The 7,521-nt window shown below is 39.8% G+C and overlaps 1 pseudogene; it reads right to left on the reverse strand.

The window, feature by feature from the left end:
• Positions 1-257: 257 nt before the first annotated feature.
• Positions 258-1,350, reverse strand: LOC143645905 (ribosome-recycling factor, mitochondrial pseudogene; annotated as a pseudogene).
• Between the last annotated feature and the right edge of the window lie 6,171 nt (positions 1,351-7,521).

Genomic DNA, 7,521 nt, shown 5'->3' on the forward strand with positions numbered 1-7,521 from the left:
TTTTTTTGTGGTTTTTATTCTTTCCAATTTATTTAGATTTTATAGTTGAGTGAAAATGGGCCCCTAGCAAAGGATAGGTGAAGGCCGCATCAGCCCAAGCATAGTTCAAAGCTTGGGATAGGGCCTGTCAGCTTGTTTGAAAGAAGGTCTCCAAGATGAGGAACAGGTGGTACTAAGCCCACCAATGGTCCTAGTCTCTTGGCTAACCTTGAGTAAAGTCTTCTGTAGGTATTCTCTGAAGGTCACCCATGCCAGAAGTTTCAGAGCAGAACGGGGCAGGTAGAGGTTAAGAAGAGAAAGAGTTAGTTTGGGTGTCCCACTGGAGGGTGAGACCTCACAACGAGCAACAACAGTGCAGGTTTCAGCCTTCTGTGCAGATGGGGTAGAGAGGTCTCAATTTGCCACTCATAATATTCCCAGAAACTGAGCTCTACAGCATTGCTGGCTTCAGGTAGACTTTCATCCAAGGAGTTCTTTCATTTTCATTGCCAGATGTCTATCCAGCTCTGCAATGGCATCATCAGCCATTTGGCTGATCTGTTTCTCTATGAGCCTGATGGTGTCCTCTGAGGTTTTGTCCTTTGATTTCTTTAGCTTATTCATTGCGTTAGTACGAACCTTCTTTAAAGAGTCTTTGGCTTTGTTGGTGTTCTGTTTGGCCAGCTTCACCACCATTTCCCTGTGTTCCCTGGTTACTTTAGGTATGGGGACCTGAACTAGTGTCCCTTCCACTTCTGGGTTCAGATTCATTCCATTTTCTCTTATAGCCTTGATAGCTGCAGCTGTACACCCTGGGAAACTGGCCATGTTTACCAAAATCAGCTGTGGTGATTTCTTGGAGATCTGGCCAATCTGGTTTAAAGCAAGCTTTCTATCAGCAGTTACCACAGTAATATGATCAAGGGATCCTGGTAAGGTCCTTATGTTCAGAGTCTTATTGAAATTATCCTTGAGCATTTCCATCACAGACTTCATTTCTTCATCTACCTCTTCCAAGTTGATTATATCCTCAACCAAGGCAGCATTAATATTCACTCTGGTTTGAGACTGTCCTTTTCCTTTGGCTTTGACTTTCTTGGTAACAAAATGGTGGACTGGTAAAGCTGGATAAGCCATGTATTGTCTATGGTCATTTTGTCTTTCTCTCAATAGCTTCAGTGTGACTTCTGAAACAGGTCTGGTTAAGGCTACAAAGGAGTTGCAAAAGGCAGGGTGGGCCAAGAAGAAGCATCTTAATCCCAAAGCCATGACTGAAGTCAATCTTCGTGAACACCTCCATCAGATGTTCCTGTTAAGTAGTGTATCCCACTACCACCCAGGACACTAGGGAAAGGGTCGTATGACGGTGGCAATGGCACCAGTGCTGGCCTCTATGAATTTTTATTTAAATATCTGCTATACCAGACCTGGAGATACAAAGCTACTGAAAGCCCGGTGGGGAAGCATGTAGGCAAACTGTAAATGCCAATTTGTTGTAGTAAATGCTTTAATAGAGAGTTGAGATAAGTCTTGAAAGATGGTCTAAATACCTGGGGAAAACAGGGAACATTGACAATGAAAATGGCCTTTCAGATGGCCCCTGAAGGGTGAGTTTGCCAAGGAAAGGGCTGGTGGAGGGTATCCCAATTGAAGGAATAGGGTGACAAGCCAAGGGTTTTGAAAGGTCAGAGTATGAGCTGGAGAGGATTGCTAGATTTAGTAAGTGAAAATATAGGATACCCAGTTAAATTTGAATTTTAGATAAACAAATTAATGTGAACACATCTGTTGATCTGGGACAGAAGGATATATTCTGTGACAAAGCACAGGTGGACACAGGAGAGTAGCAAGAGATGAGTCTGGAGTATAATTGGAACAGGTAGACAAAGTAAGTGAGAAAAAAGTAAGAAATGTAGACTGTTGCTCACATTGAAAACAAATTTAAGAATAATTTTAGAATTTTAGAATGCTTGAAAAGAAGTAAAAAAAGAAAAAAAGAAAAAATCTGACTCTTGAGTCCTTAGCTTAAAAATAATAAAGGTAGACTCCTAGTTGGTCGGTGAGATCAATATTAATTAATGATGATTCTCAGTTGCATTTGAATAATTCTCACCTTCAAACCTGCTGATTTTAATAGTTCTAAAATACCTTTGCGAAGGTGTTGAGTTGCAAAGAGGATGAAGCACAGTTTCTGTGTATAATGATCCTTATTGGAATTCCCTGCTAAAGCTATGTTAGCAGTGTTGGAGTTAAGAGCATCTGTGTCATCAACCAGGTTAGCTTTGCTCTGTTTATACAATTGCCCACATATGACAGATGCAGGCCATCTATGTTTCCTTTGCCTTCTTTATGGAAACAGGTTCCCCTCCATATCCATCTTCCAGGTGGGCCAGGGGAGCACCTGAACCAAGATGGACAGATCATTTTTCAATCTCTCCTGTCCTGGCTGTACTTGTAAATCTTAAAGTCTGGAGCTGTTCATAAACATGTCTTCCTCCCATTGTGGTCTGGAAAATCAGAGGAAGCCAGTCAAACACTATAGAGAGCAAGAGGGGCAATATTTAGTAAAGAAGGGAGAGAGATAGGGAAAAGAATGTAAGGAGCACTTCTGTTGAAACAAAATTGCCCAGAGATGAGTGAGCCTGATGAATAAAGACAGAGGAAGGTTTGGGAAGAAACAGACCACAAAACAGAGGGGGAATCAGAGATGAAGGGAGGTTGTTGTCCAGCTGGTGGGGGGGGGGGCAGCTATGGCACAAGAGGCCACCAAGGTGGAGGAGGTAGCCCCTACCTCAGCATTGGTGACAGGATGGTTCATGATGGGTGGCCCTGGGAAAGGAGGAAGCCCTCTTGCAGCCATTGTCCTGAAGACTGAAGGAGTTAAGTCAAAATAGGACAGACCAAAGCTGAAACACAAGGAAGCAGGTGTCAATGCCTGGAACCTGTCCCTCTTCCAAGTTTCAGAAGAGGAGCCTCAGTGCTAGAAAAATCTGCCATCCCATTCAATCCCATAACAGTTGTGTGGTGCCACAGGGTGAACAGCTGTCACCACTCATGACACTGCTCATTTCTGAAGAAGGGGAATGGAATTGTGGGGGCTGATCTGAGGGATTAACAGAGGGAATTTCAAGGAATAAATACAACATATTCTGGATAAAGAAGCATCCATTCCAGGACCTATCTAAACCTCCCTTTACCTCCACCAACAAGGCTCATTAATTGTATATTAAGAAATTACATATTGAGAGGGAATGAGAAGTCCATGCTCTGCAGAAGTAGTGACCACTTTTCAGAGAGTCTTTCTACAGTCTTTCCTGGCTCATCTCTGTTTCTTCTTACTCTGCATGTTAAGTGTGACAGCTTAGGGGACAGATGCACAGAGAGGAACTAGAACATTTTTCCAGAGCCACACAATTTATAATCCAGATGCAGGTTCAGTACCAGCTCTACTTGCTAGAATGTACTCGCCCCTCTCTGCTTCCCTTCCTGACTGAGGGGTCTTACACTCTCCAGAAGCGCTGCCCCTGGCCTCAACATCTCTGAGGAGATGATGTTCACAGAAGCCTGCAATGGGGAACTTGGAAAGTGTTTTCTAGTAGAAACAGAAGACTCAGCCTCAATGTTTATCTTAATTCTCAGATGATAATGTATTTTATTATACTGTGAGATTACTTTTATTCTATGAAAATTGAATTAGGAATTCTAAATAGCAATTTAATAAATGTTCTTTTATTTCAAGGAAGAAAAGTAACATGAGATATGATCAGACAAATTACCAGCAATAGCACCTGTGCAAGCTACTGGAGAACATGCTGTTGTGAACATAATTTAAGGTAAGACCTTGCTGGGAATTAGCCTGACAGCAAATGATTGACTCTCAGTTTTTAGTATCTCAGTTTAGTGTACTTTTGCTGTAACTACTACATAATTTCTGATAATTGAAAATACTTTTACCAGTAAAAAATATTTTGAGATTCTTTAATTTTGAAACTCTTGGAGAGATGGGGCAAGAATGAATCATGAAATTTAAAATGAATCTACTCTGAGTAAGAACATTCACAATTGAATGAAGCACAGAAGAGCAGGACATGCTTACTCACCGAACTTTCTTTTTTTTAATAAATTTGGCGGTTATTTGTCTTGTGAGAATTCTCTCTCTCTCTCTCTCTCTCTCTCTCTCTCTCTCTCTCTCTCTCTCTATATATATATATATATATATATATATATATATATATATATATATATATATCTTCTGACCATTATTTATGTTACTGTATTAATCAAGCTGAACAATGCATGGAAGATTAAAAAGCAAAACAAAAGAAATAGCAAAAGTCAAGAGGGTTTCCATGAGCCACTGGTGTTTAGTGGCTGAATGCACTGGTATTTCTGTCTTCCTCTGCAGCCAAATTTACCATGTCTCTGTAGTTAACACCTACCACTCATATTGCTGCTTCTCACACTTTTTCAGTACTAGCTTTCTGACATAGGATAGAAAAAGATGACATTGCTATTTTCCTATGTGAAATTCTGCTTTTCTTCCCTCCAAGCCATCTGGATCCTTGTTTCAAATGTCCCCTCCCACCTTCCACATTGGATTTACCAACAGAATCAGAAGAAAAAACCTGAGCCCTCTGTTAAGAGAGAAAGGAAAATCAGAACTGGGACCTGCTGGCTAGTGACCTGCAATTTAGTTTCTTTTTAAAATCATTTTACATTTATTGAGACCTGTTTTGTGACCCAGCATTGTCTGTCCTGGAGAACAATCCAGATGTGTTTTTTTAATTAAACATTATTTCTTTATTTGAGAAGTTGTTTCTTTATCTGTGAAGTTCACAGAGCAATCATTCATAAAATTCAGGATTCCCTTATACCACCCCACCACCAACATTTGGTGATAGCTGTTTTTTTGTTATTCAGCTATTTTTTATAGTAGTTAAATTTATTACAATTGATGAAAGATTATTACAATAGTACTATTAAAGATTGTCTGTAGTTTATTTAGGCTATTTTTTCCTATCTTCCCAACCCATAATTATTTTCTGTTCATGCATGTATCTATTACTTATTTACCCTTACCCTGGATAACGGGGGTGCCAGTCACAAGGTTTTTACAGTCACACAGTCACAGATAAATGTTATATACTTATGCACTCATTTTCAAAGCTGAAGGCTACTGAATTCAGTTCAACAATTTCAGGTATTTCTTTCTGTCTACTAAAATAGGGTAGAAAATACAGCAGTACCTATATAATGAGTCAGAAATCTTAGTCATTTGTTAAATACTAACTTGTCGATTACAACTCCTTCCTCTCATATGATTATTCTCTCAGTCTTCAAGAATATCTGGGCAGTGACCATTCTAACTTCTTTGTGCTAAAAAGAGGTGTTGTTCATTATCAGGTATAAAATGAAACTGGTTGATGTTTTTGAAGAAGCTGGTGCCTCTGGGTTTCAGGGCTTATCTGGTATAGGAACAATGTGGAGGTTTTAAGTTTCTGATAAAATAAACTTAATAGGTAAGACATTTATAGAGCCTTAGCTAGAGCTCATGGTACCTTTAGGGTTTTCAGTAATACTGTTGGTTGATGCTTGTTACACTGTTACAATTTGAAATTTCTGTCTGAAGCTTGCATAAAAGTAACCTCCCAAATGACCTCTTGAGGCTATTTGAACCCTCTAGCCACTGAACCTTTATTTTGTTTCATTTCTTTTCCCCCTTTTTGTTAAGAAGGCATTGCCGGTACCTTGATACCAGGACCAGGCTCATTCTTGGGAGTAATGTCCCACATTGACAGGAAACTTAGACCCTTCGATGTAATAGCCCATTTAGGGGAAAGCTTATTTGCAGAGATTGTCTTAGAGGGAGAGGCCACATCTGAGCCAAAAAAGAGGTTCTCTGGGGGTGATCCTGAGGCATTGTTATGAGTAGATTTAGCTTTCCTATTACAGAAATAATTTTCATGAGGGCAAGCCTCAAGATTGAAGGCTTGCCTTATTAAATTGGCAGTCCTTTGTATTTGAGAGAATATCAGAAATTGCCCAGGTGGGGAAGTTTAATAATTCCACATTTTTTTTCCTGCTTTCTCAAGAGACTTTGCAAATACTTTTTAATTTTCTGCCCCAAATACTCTGGAATGTATCAGGGTATCACAGTAAGCTGTACAGAAAAACAAGGTCTCATTCCCTGTTCTAGGTTACATGCAATTACATTGTAAGGACCCTTGAGCCACCCCACCCCATTGGCAGTTGTGAATAATGACACCATAAACACCAGTGTGCAAATTTCTATTTGTGTTCCTACTTTCAGTTCTCCATGTATATACCTAGTGTGATGGTAAAGATCTGGTGTCAGCTTGGCCAAGTGAATGTGCCCAGCCTGACCATTGCTGTAAGGATATTATACGGCTGCTTAAAAAACTGGAAGGCTGGCATTGTAAATCATCAGTCAGTTAACTGCATGTGTGGATGATTATCTTTGCAATCACCACAACATGATAATCTAATCAAATGGATATTTTTAGGGAGAAGAAATGTTTTCACTGCTTCTTCACCCAGCCAGCCTTTCCTATGGTGGTCCTCCAGGACCCTTTTTAGCACTCCCAACTTCACAGCCTGCCCTGTGAATTTTGGACTCTTCCTTTCCCATGGTTAGATGAGATAGCTTTATAAATCTCATATATGGATATCATGTGTTGGCTCTGTTTCTCTAGAGAATGCTGACTAATACAGATTGGTATCAGGATTGTGGTGGCACAACTTTTCCTGAGCAATGAAGCAGAAGCTATGCCCTCTGCTTCAAGGTAAACTCACCATATCCACATGCATGGCTAGGTCTACTCTCCTGACCCAAGGCTTCCTGGTTCCAGACCTTAGCTTCCAAGGTTCTGCCTCTGAAGCCATTTTTCCATCAGCTTATCCCTTTTCTGTCCCTTTTAGTTCAGACTTGCAGTTATTCTATTCATACAGATCCCACAGCACTCTTTTTGGTTTTCTATGCAGTATACTGGGATCATACCCTACAGACAATAGAATATTTCACAAACCCTTTCTGGATAACTTGATCTCCAATCATGTTTTTTTCCTGCAATGGCTGACTATTTCCATGTTTGCTTAAATCCTCACGTGGGTGCTACTCACTCATGTTTCACTTTCTGGAAGCCCAGAATTTTCCACAATACCAATTTCTGTTTTCCTTATACACAAGAGTTCAGTTCTCAACTTATATCTTTCCTCTCACATTTTACTGTAATCTTCAAGGAGCAACCAGACTGTATTTTCCACATTTAGTTTGGAAATTTCTTTGGCTAAATAACCAAATTCATGGATTTTAAAACCTGCCTTCCATACAAAGCCAGTCCATTTTTCCAGATTCTTTCCCACTTTGAAACAAGGATCACCTTCCTTTCAGTTTGCAATAACACATGAATTATTTCTGTCTAAGTCCTTATCAGTAGTATCTTAGGGTCCACAATTCTATGAACAGTCTCTTCAAAATATTCTAGGCTTTCTCTATCAAGTATAACACATTTCTTTCAGAAT

This window comes from Tamandua tetradactyla, chromosome 9 (genome assembly GCF_023851605.1).
Source record: "Tamandua tetradactyla isolate mTamTet1 chromosome 9, mTamTet1.pri, whole genome shotgun sequence".
NCBI classification, from domain to species: domain Eukaryota; kingdom Metazoa; phylum Chordata; class Mammalia; order Pilosa; family Myrmecophagidae; genus Tamandua; species Tamandua tetradactyla.